General features: G+C 39.4%; 4 non-coding genes across 4 annotated transcripts; 3 read left to right on the top strand and 1 right to left on the bottom strand.

The window, feature by feature from the left end:
- On the top strand, positions 1 to 73 carry trnaa-agc (transfer RNA alanine (anticodon AGC)). The gene has a single exon. It is a non-coding gene; the product is annotated as a tRNA-Ala (tRNA).
- A 6,119-nt stretch (positions 74 to 6,192) lies between these two features.
- On the bottom strand, positions 6,193 to 6,265 carry trnak-uuu (transfer RNA lysine (anticodon UUU)). The gene has a single exon. It is a non-coding gene; the product is annotated as a tRNA-Lys (tRNA).
- Positions 6,266 to 6,468: 203 nt separating this feature from the next.
- Positions 6,469 to 6,550, top strand: trnal-aag (transfer RNA leucine (anticodon AAG)). Its single transcript has one exon. It is a non-coding gene; the product is annotated as a tRNA-Leu (tRNA).
- Positions 6,551 to 15,506: 8,956 nt separating this feature from the next.
- On the top strand, positions 15,507 to 15,589 carry trnal-cag (transfer RNA leucine (anticodon CAG)). Its single transcript has one exon. It is a non-coding gene; the product is annotated as a tRNA-Leu (tRNA).
- Positions 15,590 to 17,508: the final 1,919 nt, after the last annotated feature.

The raw sequence follows: 17,508 nt of genomic DNA, 5'->3' as shown, positions 1-17,508 counted from the left end.
GGGGAATTAGCTCAAATGGTAGAGCGCTCGCTTAGCATGCGAGAGGTAGTGGGATCGATGCCCACATTCTCCAATGCTGAAACATTATGATCATTTAAAGGCAACACATAATATGAAAGTCGTTGCTCACTGAAACGCTGCATCAAACATTAGGTCAGTCTGTAAGTTCTACAGTGACAGTTATGCTCTACTTTTACTCAAATCGTTTGGTTTAAAGACATTTTTTGACTTGTTTAAATTGACAAATGTAGCGCCCCCTAGCACCCCTGGCTGTATTTGGAAAGCGCTCCCTGACTTCTTTTATTTGTTTAAGAAATCTCTTTCTTTGTGGTAATGTAAGGATTTAAAAGGGCCACTACTTATCAGTACTTACGATTATTTTATATTTAAGCTATACTCTTATTTAAACTGAAAAAACTACTTCAATTACCCTATATATATGTGGTACTAACCTTGCACAAAAAAAAACACCATTTACTAACACCATTTACAGTAGCTGTATTAACATTATCCCTGACTCACATACCAAACTTGTATACGTTAATAATACTTAAACAAATTAACTATTTACTCATTTACACAATCATTAATATGCATTTCAAACCCCAATATATTTTACAAAAATGTTAAAATACAGATTCACTCAAATTACCATCAGTAATATTCAAAACATTATCAATCTCTCCTAAGTTAGGTAAATAACTAACTAAAAAAAGGGTACCCAAAATTACCGTTGCAGGCCTGATCCAACCTAATAGTCCCAATCAGCACAGATCATGAAGTATATTTGGTCGGTTGTGGTGGAGCTGTCCACGTTCTTTGTTTACATGGATGAAACAGAAAAAATCCACCAGTCTTTTTCCTTTTGATCTTGGATGAAACAATCAGAGTTTATCCGATGCTTTTAATCCACTGTAATCATCACAGTTGCTGAGGAAGCGTACTGCCTTCAATGTCCATGCGCGAAACTCAAGAGACGAAGTTCACGGCTGATACAGCATAAACAATGTCACTAATCGACTGCAAGATGTTAATATAAGACTCACTGTCCGTTTGTCTTAATGCATCAAGAAAGATAAATCCTAAACAGGTGTTTTACCCGCTTACATGACACTTTTTTCTTCTTTTCCACCCACTTTCTCCCGCTCTTTTCCCGACCTGTGACAGTTCATGCTGATTGGCTTAAAAATAAATCAAGGGAGGGCTATACATACACTTTACTTTAAACAGCATAAAACAACCAGAACATTATTTACAGAACAAATAAGAACAACTTATTTACTAGTTATAAATTAACATAAACAAAATATTAGTTATGCCCAAATTTTAATTGGGCTACACAAACACACAATAACTTATAATTCTCCAATTTTGAAATGTCTCGGAGTTTTATCTGAAATGACTTTTTGTTAAAGTAGAGGTACGTGACTTTTTAATGGTTTTTCTTCTGGTGAAACTGCTTCATAGAAGATGAACAGCTGAAACTCACGACATTCCCTTTAAAATGCAGCATCAACCCTTAAGTCAGTCTATCAGTGGTACAAAGACAGTTTTGATTGGGTTTAGATCGTCCTAAAGGCTGCGATAAATAGAGTCTGTGATGGTTTAAAAGCAAGGTATAATACAGAAAAGAGTATGTGAGCTTAAACACTTTGCACTCTCACTTTATAATGCAGCATCAACGCTCTGATAGTACATTACAATTTACAAAAGGCTAAAGGGGGTTTTAAAGGTGCTTTAAAGGTGAAGGCTGTTGCTGTTTACACACAAAGAAAAACATCTCTGGAGGAGAATTTTGCACGATTGTTTTCCAGTCATTAAAATGTTATGTGCATTTATATGTGGCAAGAGAAAAAAAAATCCATAAAAATCAAATTGAGTTAGCAAAGAACCTTGAATTCTACTAAAGGGTTCTTCAAGTAGCAACAGTTCTACCAAGAACACAAAAAGAACCCTTAAGAAACACTTCTTAGTGCTACATACATCAGTTGTATTCTAGAGGTCAGCATGCGATGAAACTGTGATAGAAACAGACATCGTTTTACTTTATACCACAGTTAGTTCCGACCTTACAATCTGATTGGTTGAGAAGCGTTCTAACCGTGCTGATATTCGTGATAACAGCACAGCCTTTTCACACCACAACTGTATTACTCCGCTGACGCGTTGCCAGTAACGACAAGCTTCATGCACACAAACGCGCACGCAGGCGACACAGACCTTTTTCCCGATCGTAGTGTTAAACTTTATATTCGTTGTGGAACTACTTTTTGGCGGAAGGTATTGTCAATATTAAAGCATATTTATTATGAAATTCAGGGCTTCTTTGATTTATTTTCTTTCTTTATTTTGTAAAAACTGTTGTATAAAAGCAATAGAACACTTGAGGTCATGTGTTATCGCGAATAACATCACGGCTGCGACCGAATCACAGCCGTGATGTTATTCGCGATAACACACTCCCTCTCGTGTTCTATTGCTTGATTCTAACGCAATATTAACTGTATTCATATTATTCCATCTAATGGACGATTGAATAGCCTACAACAAGCACAAACAGGGTTTGAGTTCTTAATAAATAATCCAGTCAGTTAAAAACCCAAAAAGAAGGCTGTACCTAATACACATATACCAGGGAAAACACACCCTAACATGCTAGTGCCGTTACAGTGCTAACAATGGTCCACCCAAAAACATTATTTGGTCAGTTGGAGATCTCATATGGGGCTCCCTTTCTATTGATATATGGTTTACAGCCTAGTGACAAAGTGTACAGTGCAGCAAATGGGTTACAATCAGTATATTTACCATACATAATGATGTGAAAAGATTAAGCAGTTCGTACAAATGGTGGTGTCGATGGTACCCAAGCTAGTCAGGATGAGGTCTAAAACGCTAAGTTCAGGTCACAGTGTCCCATGAGGCGTGGGTTTGAATCCCACTTCTGACTGCTAGTGCTTTATACAAATTTATGTCTTTAACCCTCTAACATACATAACAATGTGAAAAGATTCAGCACTTTGTACAAATCTTTGGCCATGTGGGGGTGTTGTTGGTAATTGGCATTAGGACCTCGTAAGCATGTTAGGATGGCCGAGCGGTCTAAGGTGTTGCGTTCAGGTCGCAGTCTCCCCTGGAGGTGTGAGTTCGTATCCCACTTCTGACATCTCAAGCTTTATACAAAGTTACTTCTTCAGAGTCAACAGCCATCAGATAATACAGTTTGCATGAAAGGGTGTACATGGTCTGCAACAATGCTGAGGTAGGTGGTACGTGTCAAAGTAACATCCACATGGGTGCCAGGACCTTGGTTTTTGATCTCTAAAAATGTGAGAAATTTAAACATGTATTCATCCTGATCATAAAGTATGTTTATTCAGCGTCTATTTACATTGTTACAGCTGTATTTTACAATTGAAATGTTCACATTATTTAAATGTATGTAAAGTACATTGTATACTAGCTGTTTACTTTTTTCCCTAAGTAAAAACTGTTATTACCTCAACATGTCATTACCGACACATAACTTCTTGTGATGGTAAAGACACTTAGTGATGGTAATAACAGGTTTTTAGTTTCACCATCACTATCTTATTAACTCTTTAATAATTAAAGCTAATTAAAGCTAAATAAGCATAATGGTTTTATTATACAAGGAAACATTAATTTTCACTGATTAGTCAATATGGCCCACAAGATATCAGCAGAGATCCAGTAAAATATCAGTAATTACATGAAAAAGAAAAGGTAAGTTTAAAGTAATATCACAACCTTCAAAATGGGAACAAGGGAGCATCGTAAGGGGAATTAGCTCAAATGGTAGAGCGCTCGCTTAGCATGTGAGAGGTAGCGGGATCGATGCCCGCATTCTCCAGTGCAGATACATTATGATTATTTAAGGGTATCATGTAATATGAAACTCGTTGCGGCATCGCTTAATGAAACGCAGCATCAAAAATTATGATCAGGATTTAAGTGAGTCTTTAAGGCAACAAAAAATATGTGGGTATTAATATCTAAAACTCAGTGCATTATTAGGCTACACATAAATATAGATTTAAACTGTCCTCTATTTACTACAGTCTGTTTGAAACAACTAGTTGGTGTGGAGAACATGTTACACACACAGAGCGCTATTATTTCAAGCTTATCAAGTACATGCTATTTCACTTAATAACATCTCACAAAGTACAAATTCTTCAACTTTCTAATTAAACCATGTTGTACGGGACATTTCCGCTCACCTAATGCAGTAATAAACAACTCTCCCAAACAGGGACTTGAACCCTGGACCCTCAGATTAAAAGTCTGATGCTCTACACTACACTACATCTAGTGTTCGATTGAATATCCTACAACCAGCACAAACAGGGTTTGAGTTATTAACAAATAATCCAGTCAGTTAAAAACCCAACAAGAAGGCTGTACCTAATACATTCATACCAGATAAAACACACCCTAACATGCTAGTGCCGTTACAGTGCTAAGAATGGTCCACCCAAAATCATTATTTGGTCAGTTGGAGTGCTCATATGGGGCTCCTTTTCTATTGATATATGATGTGGTGTCAACGGTACCCAAGCTAGTCAGGATGCGGTCTAAGGTGCTGCGATCTGTAACCCTCTACCATACATAATAATGTGAAAAGATACAACAGTTCATCCAAAGCTTAGTTCACGTGGGGGTGTTGTGGGATTGGTATTAGACCTTTGCAAGCAGGTCAGGATGGTTGAGTGGTCTAAGGTGCTGTGTTTAGTTTGCAGTCTCCCCTGGAGGTGTAGGTTTAAATTCCACTTTTAACATTTTACATTTACATTTTCTGCATTTAGCAGACGCTCTCATCCAGAGCGACTTACAGAAGTGCTTCCATAGTAAACATTTCATTTCTCAAGTTTTAGTAAACAACAGTCAAAGAACACAAATCTGCTGAAACCTGTTAGAAGTGTTTTTTTGTTAGTTTTTTTGGAAATGGAAAAAAAAATGTTAGTAAATAAGTACAAGTCAGCTTAAGTGTTTAGTAAAAAGGTGGGTTTTTAATCGTTTTTTAAAGACAGCAAGAGACTCAGATGTTCGGACAGACAGAGGAAGTTCATTCCACCACTTGGGTGCTAGAACAGAGAAGAGCCTTGATGCTTGTCTTCCTTTAGTCCTGGGTGGGGGCTCAAGTCGAGCGAGACTAGTGGCTCGGAGGTTGCGTGGTACAGAGCGGGGTTTGATTAGACCACGATGGTAGCTTGGGGCTGGTCCATTTTTGGCTTTGTAGGCAAGCATCAGTGTTTTAAACTGAATGTGTGCAGCTACAGCTCATGCTTTATACAAATTTACATCTTTAACCCTCTACCATACATAATAATGTGAAAAGATTTGTTTCAAGATTGTTTCAAAGTTATTGCATGTTTGTCAATTTAAAAAAATTAATAAAGGTCTTTAAACTAAACGATGAATGAAAATAGAGCGAAAACTGACCTCATTTTTGACGCAGCGTTTCAGTGAGCAATGACGAAACGATTCTTACATTACGTGTTGCCTTTAAACGATCATAATGTTTCTGCATTGGAGAATGCGGGCATCGATACCGCTATCTCTCACACGCGAAGCAAGCGCTCTACCAATTGAGCTAATTGCTCGTATAAAGAACTCGCCTTTACCCTTTGTAAATTGTAATGTACTAACAGATCATTGATGCTGCATTATAAAGTGGGGGTTCAACGTGTTTAAGCTCACGTACTCACGTTTATCGCAGCCTTTAGGACGAACTGAACCAAATTGTAACTTTGTACCACTGACAGACTGACTTAAGGGTTGATGCTGCATTATGTAAGAGCCAAAATAGTGCAGGATATACCAACTGTTTAGTGCAGAGCAATAACAAAGCAGCTCTGTGAAGCAAGAACTAAAATTATGATGGATGTCATTCAACATAAAATATGTAGGTATTAATATCTAAAACTCAGTGCATTATTAGGCTGCACATAAATATAGATTTAAACGGTCCTCTATTTACTACAGTCTGTTTAAAACAACTAGTTGGTGTGGAGAACATGTTACACATGCAGTGTGCAATTATTTCAAGCTTATCAAGTACATGCTATTTTACTTAGAAATATCTCACAAAGTACAAATTCTTCATCATTCTAAACAAATCTTGTAGTACGGGACATTACCGCTCACCTAATGCAGTAAGAAACAACTCACCCGAACAGGGACTTGAACCCTGGACCCTCAGATTAAAAGTCTGATGCTCTACCGACTGAGCTATCCGGGTTCCTGCCTTCTCTTTGACTTTCATTTAAAAACCAGTCTGAAGAAGAAAGTTCATCACCAACTCATGATGTTTACCAGTTTGGTGTAGCTTGTGCTCCATCACAAGTGTGGTGACTGCACTTGCAAACCTCTTTGACTTCTATTGGAAAATGCAGGTAGAAATTGCATACGTAGTTGCTCGTTTCGATCTGCCCCTTAAACAGTGGTAGCGTGGCCGAGCGGTCTAAGGCGCTGGATTAAGGATCCAGTCCCTTCGGGGGCGTGGGTTTGAATCCCACCACTGCCAACTCATGCTTTTCAACGCCGGCTCCATGTTTACCCACCCAATGCAACGTATACTCAATCACAATCCCAAGTGTGGCACATGCCCTTTTTGACCCATAACCTTCTTTTATGTAACTGTGCACACAAACCTTAACTTGGTGTACCTTTGTATTGTTGCTGTTATCTCTAGCATCACTCTGACTACATGCAACTATGATATAATAGGAAAAAAATTTACTCACCCAATAACTGTGTTTATATCTAAAATGGAACGCAGACACTGTGAAAACAGCATACGTTCTAAAGCCAATGAGCTTTTGAACAAGCTCAAACACACCGATGCACCACGAAGTCTTAAATTAAGCATACAGCACGATGGTTTAGCAGAAGAAATGTTGTAAGAAAGGAAGCCCTTAAATACTGACCGTCTTGTTGCTCTGCTTGCAAGCTTACTGTAACAAAAGAATGGTCGTGTATCTGATGGGTTAAGATTAGTCGCTACTCCAACAGTTCTTCACTGTGGCTGGTTAAATGCTGGAAATTACCGCTTACCTAATGCAATAGGAAGCAACTCACTCGAACAGGGACTTGAACCCTGGACCCTCAGATTAAATGTCTGATGCTCTACCGACTGACCTATCCGGGCTCTGCAACCTGCTTTAATCCTCACAAGAATGTGACTTAAATTACAAACTTTAACATATGTTGTCCTGTAGAACTTCAATTAATATACAATTTTTTTATTTCTGTTTTGGCTGTCTTGAAGGCGATTATATCAAGTTTTAGGTGAAGTATGTTGCTGCTTACACACACTAAAAAAAACATCTCAGGAGGAGAATTTTGCAGGTAGATTACAAACAGATTCCTTTCTTTCACCTTTTTCCGTTTTTCCTGTATCAATTGCACGATTGTTTTCCAGTCCTTAAATGTTATGTGCATTTATATGTGGCAAGAAAAAAAAATCCATAAAAATCTAATTGAGTTAGCAAAGAACCTTGAATTATACTAAAGAGTTCTTCAAGTAGAAACAGTTCTAGCAAAAACACAAAAAACCCTTAAGACTTCTTAGTCTTAGTTTTTTATTATTTCAAATGACATTAATAATTTGTAATCACTGATTTGTGAGATATCAGCAGTAGTAGATCATGTTTAACTGGTTTAATATTGTTTAAGCGCTGATTATCGGCTGTTTTTCCTGAGTATGTTGGGCGGTTTTCCATGCATTTTGGCGGACTTTGAGATGCGAAATCTGGCAACCCTGGTTGAAGCATTCATTCATATTTTGGAGCGATGTATGTTTGTATGCTAGTAGTTTGTATGCTAGCAAACTGCTGTATATTTACATTGACATTTTCTCTTCTGTCTAAACATTTTTGGAATTGGGTTTGTAAAAGTAAGCGATATTGTGGATAATATATTTAATGAGCTAAACTAACTGAGAGAAGCGCTAACGGTGGTGGAAGAGTCTAAAAGGGTTTGGAACATAGTCGTATCATCATAGCAGTACAACACAGTTTTGTCCGTAGCATCCGAAAATATCCAGAAGCTAATATACAAAAAACGTTTATTTTAATAAACTTACCTTAAACTTGTTAATAAAGTATGACTATAAAATCTAAACAAACACAGTATCCGCTGCTGCAGTCTCTACACAAACTTTTCTGCACTGAAATCTCAAGGACACATTTTATGGATATTACGGTAATGCACTGAAAACGCGTCCTACAGTCATGCAAGCACATACAACAGTGTGAGTTTACACTAATCAACCATAACATTAAAACCACCTCCTTGTTTCTACACTCACTGTCTATTTTATCAGCTCCACTTACCATATAGAAGCACTTTAAAGTTCTACAATTATTGACAGGACCACCACAGAGCAGGTATTATTTAGGTGGAGGATCATTCTCAGCACTGCAGTGACACTGACATGGTGGTGGTGTGTTAGTGTGTGTTGTGCTGGCATGAGTGGATCTGACACAGCAGCGCTGCTGGAGTTTTTAAATACCGTGTCCACTCACTGTCCACTCTATTAGACACTCCTACCTAGTTGGTCCACCTTGTAGATGTAAAGTCCGAAACGATCAGTCATCTATCGCTGCTGTTTGAGTTGGTCATCTTCTAGACCTTCATCAGTGGTCATAGGACGCTTCCCACTGGGTGCTGATGGCTGGATGTTTTTGGTTGGTGGACTATTCTCAGTCCAGCAGCGCTGCTGTGTCTTATCCAGTCATTCCAGCACAACACACACTAACACACCACCACCTGAATTTCCTGCATAAATTTGTAATAAAATATTTTCTGCCTTACTCAGCTCTCTGCTTCCTTGTATAGAAATAGGCTAAAAACAGGGGGCAGTTAGTCCTGCTTGCCACAACAAAGGACATTGGATAAATGTTTTGTTTAGAAAGGGTTAAAATTGCTGTACATTTCTGTAATCTTTATAAACTGAAGTTACGACTCATATTGAACAAAACTGATCTCTTACTTTGCTTATTTCCATAAAACGTGAAATATGACATGGCAGCCATTTTTAAAAGAAAGTTCATGAGCTGCTTGCCACACACCCACAAATGTGACATTACTAAAAAGCTCAGGATGTACTCTATAAAATACAGTAGTACTCAAATGGATTGCATAAACGGTGCTTGAGTTAGAGATCTCAGACACGTCAAGTCAAATTTATTTATATAGCGCTTTTTACAATGAACATTGTCTCAAAGCAACTTTACAAAATCCAGGACCAACAGACCAAAAACCCCTATTGAGCAAGCCGAGGGCGACTGTGGCAGGGAAAAACTCAGGAAGAAACCTTGATAGGAACCAGACTCAGCAGGGACCCGTCCTTCTTGGGTGGCCTGGAGGATATTTTAAATAAATAGGATTTACACAAATCATACAAACACAAAATAAAATTGAACTGAAAGTTGTAACTAGCAAAAAAATAATGTAAGTTCTTCATTGTTCAGTCCAGTCTGTGATAAAGTCCGTTTTAAGTTCTGGACATTTTTGGTGCAAACACGCCAGGTTACCGTCACATCTAGTAGGAGCAGCATTATTGGCACTGCAGTCTCGACTTGCAGTCTTTAACCTCGAGAGGGTGAACAGGTTTCCGTCAGAGCCACCTCGGGTTAAAACAACAGAAGATGTTGTTACAATGTGAAATCGTTAAGAGTAAAATATCAGAGAGTTTTACAGGTTTAGACTCCAGCACCCCTAACTATTACAGCATAACTAGGTTTGCTTGTTTAGTTTGAAAAGACCAATCAAAAGCCTGAGTAAATAAATATGTTTTCAATCTAGACTTGAACATAGAGACTGTGTCCGAGTTCTGACAGCGGATCTCCCTAAGTTTGAAGCAGATCTGTGATGGAAATGTTGTGTTTCAATAAACAATAGTCATCAGGAGCAATTTTGTAAATTTGGGGTTTGCCTCCACCTAGTGGACATTTTCAGAAATGCAATTTATTACAGGTTAGAACATAACATTAAAACAACCTCCTTGTTTCTAGACTCACTGTCCATTTTATCAGCTCCGCTTACCATATTGAAGCACTTTGTAGTTCTACAATTACTGACTGTAGTCCATCTGTTTCTCTACATAATTTTAAAACCTGGAGAACGCGGGCATCGATCTCACTACCTCTCACATGCTAAGCGAGCGCTCCACAATTTGAGCTAATTCCCCTTATGAAGGGGAATTACCATTTACCATTTGTAAATTGTAATGTACTAACAGAGCATTGATGCTGCATTATGTAAGGGCCACAATAGTGCAGGATATACCAACTGTTTAGTGCAGTGCAATAACAAAGCAGCTCTGTGAAGCAAGAACTGAAATTATAATGCATGTTATTCAACATAAAATATGTGGGTATTAATATCTAAAACTCAGTGCATTATTAGGCTGCACATACATATATATTTAAACTGTCCTCTTTTTACTACAATCTGTTTGAAACAGCTGGACGTACAACTAGATGGTGTGGAGAACATGTTACACATACAGTGTGCTATTATTTCAAGCTGATCAAGTACATGCTATTTCACTTACAAACGTCTCACAAAGTACAAATTCCTTCATCATTCTAAACAAACCACGTAGTACGGGACATTAACGCTTACCTAATGCAGTAGGAAGCAACTTGCCTGAACAGGGACTTGAACCCTGGACCAACAGATTAAAAGTCTGAGGCTTTACCGACTGAGCTATCCGGGCTCTGCAACCTGCTTTAATCCTCACAAGGACGTGACTTGAATTACAAACTTTAACATACGTTGTCCTGTAAAACTTCAATTCATATAAAAAGGTTTTATACCTGTTTCGACTCTTTTGAAGTCACTTAATACACTATATTGCCAAAAGTACTCACTAGTCAGCATGGCCGAGCTGTCTAATGTGCTGTGTTCAGGTCACAGTCTCCCTTGGAGGTGTGGGTTCGAATCCCACTTCTGACAGCGCATGCTATATACAAATTTACAACTTTAACTCCCTACCATACATAACAATCTGAAAAGATATAGTTTCAGTGAGCAATGACGCATTGACTTTCGTATTACGTGATGCCATTAAATTATCACAATGTCTGTACACTAGAGAATGCGGGCATAGATCCCTCTACCTCTCGCGTGTTAAGCAAGCGCTCTACCATTTAAGCTAATTCCCCTTACGAAGGACCCTTTGTAAATGGTCATGTACTAACAGAGTGTTGATGCTGCATTATGTAAGGGCCACAATAGTGCAGGATATACCAACTGTTTAATGTAGTGCAATTACTACAGTCTGTTTGAAACAGCTTGGCATACAACAAGTTGGGGTGGAGAACATGTTGCACATACAGTGTATCACAAAAGTGAGTACACCCCTCACATTTCTGCAGATATTTAAGTATATCTTTTTATGGGACAACACTGACAAAATGACACTTTGACACAATGAAAAGTAGTCTGTGTGCAGCTTATATAACAGTGTAAATTTATTCTTCCCTCAAAATAACTCAATATAGCTGCTCAGGTGGCGCAGCGGTAAAAAGAAACGCGCTACAACCAGGGCTGTATTCTGAGAGCGTGGTATCGAATCCAGCCTTGCTTTACTGGTTCGAAGCTGAGTGGCTATATGAGCAACGATTGGCCGGTTGCTCATGTGGGGGGTGGGACAAAGAACCGGATGTGGGTCTCTCTCTGTCAGAATGCGATTGCGTTCTCTGCCGGCTGATTGGAGGCGCTTACACGGAGATGAGAGAGGGTGCCCTTAGAGTGTGTCTCTCCGCATGCAACGCTAGGTGGCGCCAAACTCATCAATGTGTGGGTGGCAAAGATGCATCTGGCTGCTGCTCGTGTTTCGGAGGGGATACGGGTTAGCTTCAATCACCTCCATCAGGGCAGGGTTCGGCATAGACAGAGAGGAAGCACGATGCTAATTGAACAATTGGATGCGCTAAAAGGGGAGAAAAAGGGGTAAAAATTTAAGAAAAATAATAATAATAACTTAATATACAGCCATTAATGTCTAAACCACCGGCAACAAAAGTGAGTACACCCCTAAGAGACTACACCCCTAAATGTCCAAATTGAGCACTGCTTGTCATTTTCCCTCCAAAATGTCATGTGATTTGTTAGTGTTACTAGGTCTCAGGTGTGCATAGGGAGCAGGTGTGTTCAATTTAGTAGTACAGCTCTCACACTCTCTCATACTGGTCACTGAAAGTTCCAACATGGCACCTCATGGCAAAGAACTCTCTGAGGATCTTAAAAGACGAATTGTTGCGCTACATGAAGATGGCCAAGGCTACAAGAAGATTGCCAACACCCTGAAACTGAGCTGCAGCACAGTGGCCAAGATCATCCAGCGTTTTAAAAGAGCAGGGTCCACTCAGAACAGACCTCGCGTTGGTCGTCCAAAGAAGCTGAGTGCACGTGCTCAGCATCACATCCAACTGCTGTCTTTGAAAGATAGGTGCAGGAGTGCTGTCAGCATTGCTGCAGAGATTGAAAAGGTGGGGGGTCAGCCTGTCAGTGCTCAGACCATACGCCGCACACTACATCAAATTGGTCTGCATGGCTGTCACCCCAGAAGGAAGCCTCTTCTGAAGTCTCTACACAAGAAAGCCCGCAAACAGTTTGCTGAAGACATGTCAACAAAGGACATGGATTACTGGAACCATGTCTTATGGTCTGATGAGACCAAGATTAATTTGTTTGGTTCAGATGGTCTCAAGCATGTGTGGCGGCAATCAGGTGAGGAGTACAAAGATACGTGTGTCATGCCTACAGTCAAGCATGGTGGTGGGAATGCCATGGTCTGGGGCTGCATGAGTGCAGCAGGTGTTGGGGAGTTACATTTCATTGAGGGACACATGAACTCCAATATGTACTGTGAAATACTGAAGCAGAGCATGATCCCCTCCCTCCGGAAACTGGGTAACAGGGCAGTGTTCCAGCATGATAATGACCCCAAACACACCTCTAAGACGACCACTGCTTTATTGAAGAAGCTGAGGGTAAAGGTGATGGACTGGCCAAGCATGTCTCCAGACCTAAACCCAATAGAACATCTTTGGGGCATCCTCAAGCGGAAGGTGGAGGAGCGCAAAGTCTCGAATATCCGCCAGCTCCGTGATGTCGTCATGGAGCAGTGGAAAAGCATTCCAGTGGCAACCTGTGAAGCTCTGGTAAACTCCATGCCCAGAAGAGTTAAGGCAGTTTTGGGAAATAATGGTGGCCACACAAAATATTGACACTTCAGGAACTTTCACTAAGGGGTGTACTCACTTTTGTTGCCGGTGGTTTAGACATTAATGGCTGTATATTGAGTTATTTTGAGGGAAGAATACATTTACACTGTTATATAAGCTGCACACAGACTACTTTTCATTGTGTCAAAGTGTCATTTTGTCAGTGTTGTCCCATGAAAAGATATACTTAAATATCTGCAGAAATGTGAGGGGTGTACTCACTTTTGTGATACACTGTACAAGGTGCTATTATTTCAAGCTGATCAAGTACATGCTATTTCACTTAGAAATATCTCACAAAGTACAAATTCTTCAACTTTCTGAATAAACCATGTAGTAAAGGAAATTACCACTTACCTAATGCAGTAAGAAACAACTCGCCCGAACATGAACCCTGGACCCTCAGATTAAAGTCTGATGCTCTACCGACTGAGCTATCCGGGCTGTAGAGATCCGTGCTATCTCTCTTGAAGGCGATTATATAAAGTTTTAGGTGAAGTATGTTGCTGCTTACACACACAAAGAAAAACATCTCGGGAGGAGAATTTTGCAGGTAAATTACAAACAGATTCCTTTCTTTCACTTTTTTCCTTTTTTCCTGTATCAATTGCACGATTGTTTTCCAGTCATTAAAATGTTATGTGCATTTATATGTGGCAAGAGAAAAAAAAATCCATAAAACTCAAATTGAGTTAGCAAAGAACCTTAAATTATACTAAAGAGTTCTTCAAGTAGAAACAGTTCTACCAAGAACACAAAAAGAACCCTTAAGAAACACTTCTTAGTGCTACATACATTAGTTGTATTCTAGAGGTCAGCATGCGATGAAACTGTGATAGAAACAGACATCGTTTTACTTTATACAACAGTTAGTTCCGACCTTACAATCTGATTGGTTGAGAAGTGATATTCGTGATAACAGCACAGCCTTTTCACACCACAACTGTATTACTTCGCTGACGCGTTGCCAGTAACAACAAGCTTCATGCACACAAACGCGCACGCAGGCGACACAGACCTTTTTCCCGATCGCGTTTTAAATCCGTTATCTGATATACAATCTAGCGCACTGTGTAGGGAACATAAATCAGTTGTCTAATTCACTGTCTAGTGCACTATGTAGGGAACATGAATCCGTGATCTGATACACAATCTAGTGCACTATGTAGGGAACATTAATGTGTTTGTAACGCGAACAGTTAGTTTAATAGCCCAGTTAGCAGCTCCTAAAAGTTCTGTTATCACCAATATCCTTTGGTGTGTGCAAGAGGTTTTTTATTTATTTTTTTCCTTCGGAGGTTCTTGCCTTTTTCTTCTTGTTGTTCTTACCTCCCTGAAATGAGTTTTTGCAACTTGGGATGTCTGCTTTGTAGTGTTAAACTTTATATTCGTTGTGGAACTACTTTTTGGCAGAAGGTATTGTCAATATTAAAGCATATTTATTATGAAATTCAGGGCTTCTTTGATTTATTTTTTTTCTTTATTTTGTAAAAACTGTTGTATAAAAGCAATAGAACACTTGAGGTCATGTGTTATCGCAAATAACATCACGGCTGCGACCGAATCACAGCCGTGATGTTATTCGCGATAACACACTCCCTCTCGTGTTCTATTGCTTGATTCTAACGCAAAATTAACTGTATTCATAATATGCCATCTGATGGACGATTGAATAGCCTACAACAAGCACAAACAGGGTTTGAGTTCTTAATAAATAATCCAGTCAGTTAAAAACCCAAAAAGAAGGCTGTACCTAATACACTCATACCAGAGAAAACACACCCTAACATGCTAGTGCCGTTACAGTGCTAACAATAGTCCACCCAAAAACATTATTTGGTCAGTTGGAGATCTCATATGGGGCTCCCTTTCTATTGATATATGATTTACAACCTAGTGACAAAGTGTACAGTGCAGCAAATGGGTTACAATCAGTACATTTACCATACATAATAATGTGAAAAGATTAAGCAGTTCGTACAAATGGTGGTGTCGATGGTACCCAAGCTAGTCAGGATGAGGTCTAAAACGCTAAGTTCAGGTCACAGTGTCCCATGAGGCGTGGGTTTGAATCCCACTTCTGACTGCTAGTGCTTTATACAAATTTATGTCTTTAACCTTCTAACATACTGTATATATATATATACTGTACATAATAATGTGAAAAGATTCAGCACTTTGTACAAATCTTTGGCCATGTGGGGGTGTTGTTGGTAATTGGCATTAGGACCTTACAAGCGTGTCAGGATGGCCGAGCGGTCTAAGGCGCTGTGTTCAGGTCGCAGTCTCCCCTGGAGGTGTGGGTTCGAATCCCACTTCTGACATCTCATGCTTTATGCAAGTTTACTTCTTCAGAGGACACAGCCATCAGGGAATACAGTTTGCATGAACTGGGTGTACATGGTCTGCAACAATGCTGAGGTAGGTGGTACGTGTCAAAGTAACATCCGCATGGATGCCAGGACCCAGGCTTTTGATCTCTAAAAGTGTGAGAAATTTAAACATGTATTCATCCTGATCATAAAGTATGTTTATCAGCGTCTATTTACATTGTTACAGCAGTATTTTACAACTGAAATGTTAACATTATTTAAATGTATGTAAAGTACATTGTATACTAGCTGTTTACTTTTTTCCTAAGTAAAAACTGTCATTACCTCAACATGTCATTACCAACACATAACTTCTTGTGATGGTAAAGACACTTAGTGACGGTAATAACAGGTTTTTAGTTTCACCATCACTATCTTATTAACTCTTTAATAATTAAAGCTAAATAAAGCTAAATAAGCATAATGGTTTTATTATACAAGGAAACATTAATTTTCACTGATTAGTCAATATGGCCCACAAGATATCAGCAGAGATCCAGTAAAATATCAGTAATTACATGAAAATTTACCCCTTTTTCAGCGCATCCAATTGTTCAATTAGCATCGTGCTTCCTCTCTGTCTATGCCGAACCCTGCTCTGACGGAGGTGATTGAAGCTAACCCGTATCCCCTCCGAAACACGAGCAGCAGCCAGATGCATCTTTGCCACCCACACATTGCGGAGAGACACACCCTAAGGGCACCCCCTCCCATCTTTGTGTAAGCGCCTCCAATCAGCCGGCAGAGAACGCAATCGCATTCTGACAGAGAGAGACCCACATCCGGTTCTTTGTCCCACCCCCCACATGAGCAACCGGCCAATTGTTGCTCATATAGCCACTCAGCTTCGAACCAGTAAAGCAAGGCTGGATTCGATACGACGCTTCTCAGAATCCAGCCCTGGTTGCAGCGCGTTTCTTTTTACCGCTGCGCCACCTGAGCGGCAAGAAAAGGTAAGTTTAAAGTAATATCACAACCTCCAAAATGGGAACAAAGGTGCATCGTAAGGGGAATTAGCTCAAATGGTAGAGCGCTCGCTTAGCATGTGAGAGGTAGTGGGGTCGATGCCTGCATTCTCCAGTGCAGATACATTATGATTATTTAAGGGTTTCATGTAATATGAAACTCGTTGCGGCATCGCTTAATCGCAGCTTCAAAAATTAGATCAGGATTTAAGTGAGTCTTTAAGGCAACAAAAAATATGTGGGTATTAATATCTAAAACTCAGCGCATTATTAGGCTACACATAAATTTACATTTTCAGCATTTAGCAGACACTTTTATCCAAAGCAACTTACACAATGAGCAATTGAGGGTTAAGGGCCTTGCTCAGGGACCCAACAGTAGCAACTTGGTGGTGGCGGGGCTTGAACCGGCAACCTTCTGTTTACTAGTCCAGTACCTTAATCACTGAGCTATCACTGGCCCAGTGATAAATATAAGTATAGATAAATATATAAATATAAATATAGATTTAAACTGTCCTCTATTTACTACAGTCTGTTTGAAACAACTAGTTGGTGTGGAGAACATGTTACACACACAGAGTGCTATTATTTCAAGCTTATCAAGTACATGGTATTTCACTTAATAACATCTCACAAAGTACAAATTCTTCAACTTTCTAATTAAACCATGAAGTGCGGGACATTACCGCTCACCTAATGCAGTAATAAACAACTCGCCCAAAGAGGGACTTGAACCCTGGACCCTCAGATTAAAAGTCTGATGCTCTACCGACTGAGCTACCCGGGATCTGCAAATTGCTTTAACCCTCACAAGGATGTGACTTGAATTACAAACTTTAACATACGTTGTCCTGTAGAACAGTTCCAGCAAGAACACAAAAAAAAAAAACCTTAAGAAACACT

This window comes from Trichomycterus rosablanca, chromosome 10, assembly GCF_030014385.1.
Source record: "Trichomycterus rosablanca isolate fTriRos1 chromosome 10, fTriRos1.hap1, whole genome shotgun sequence".
Taxonomy (NCBI): domain Eukaryota; kingdom Metazoa; phylum Chordata; class Actinopteri; order Siluriformes; family Trichomycteridae; genus Trichomycterus; species Trichomycterus rosablanca.
This window is presented reverse-complemented; position numbering and strand designations above follow the sequence as displayed.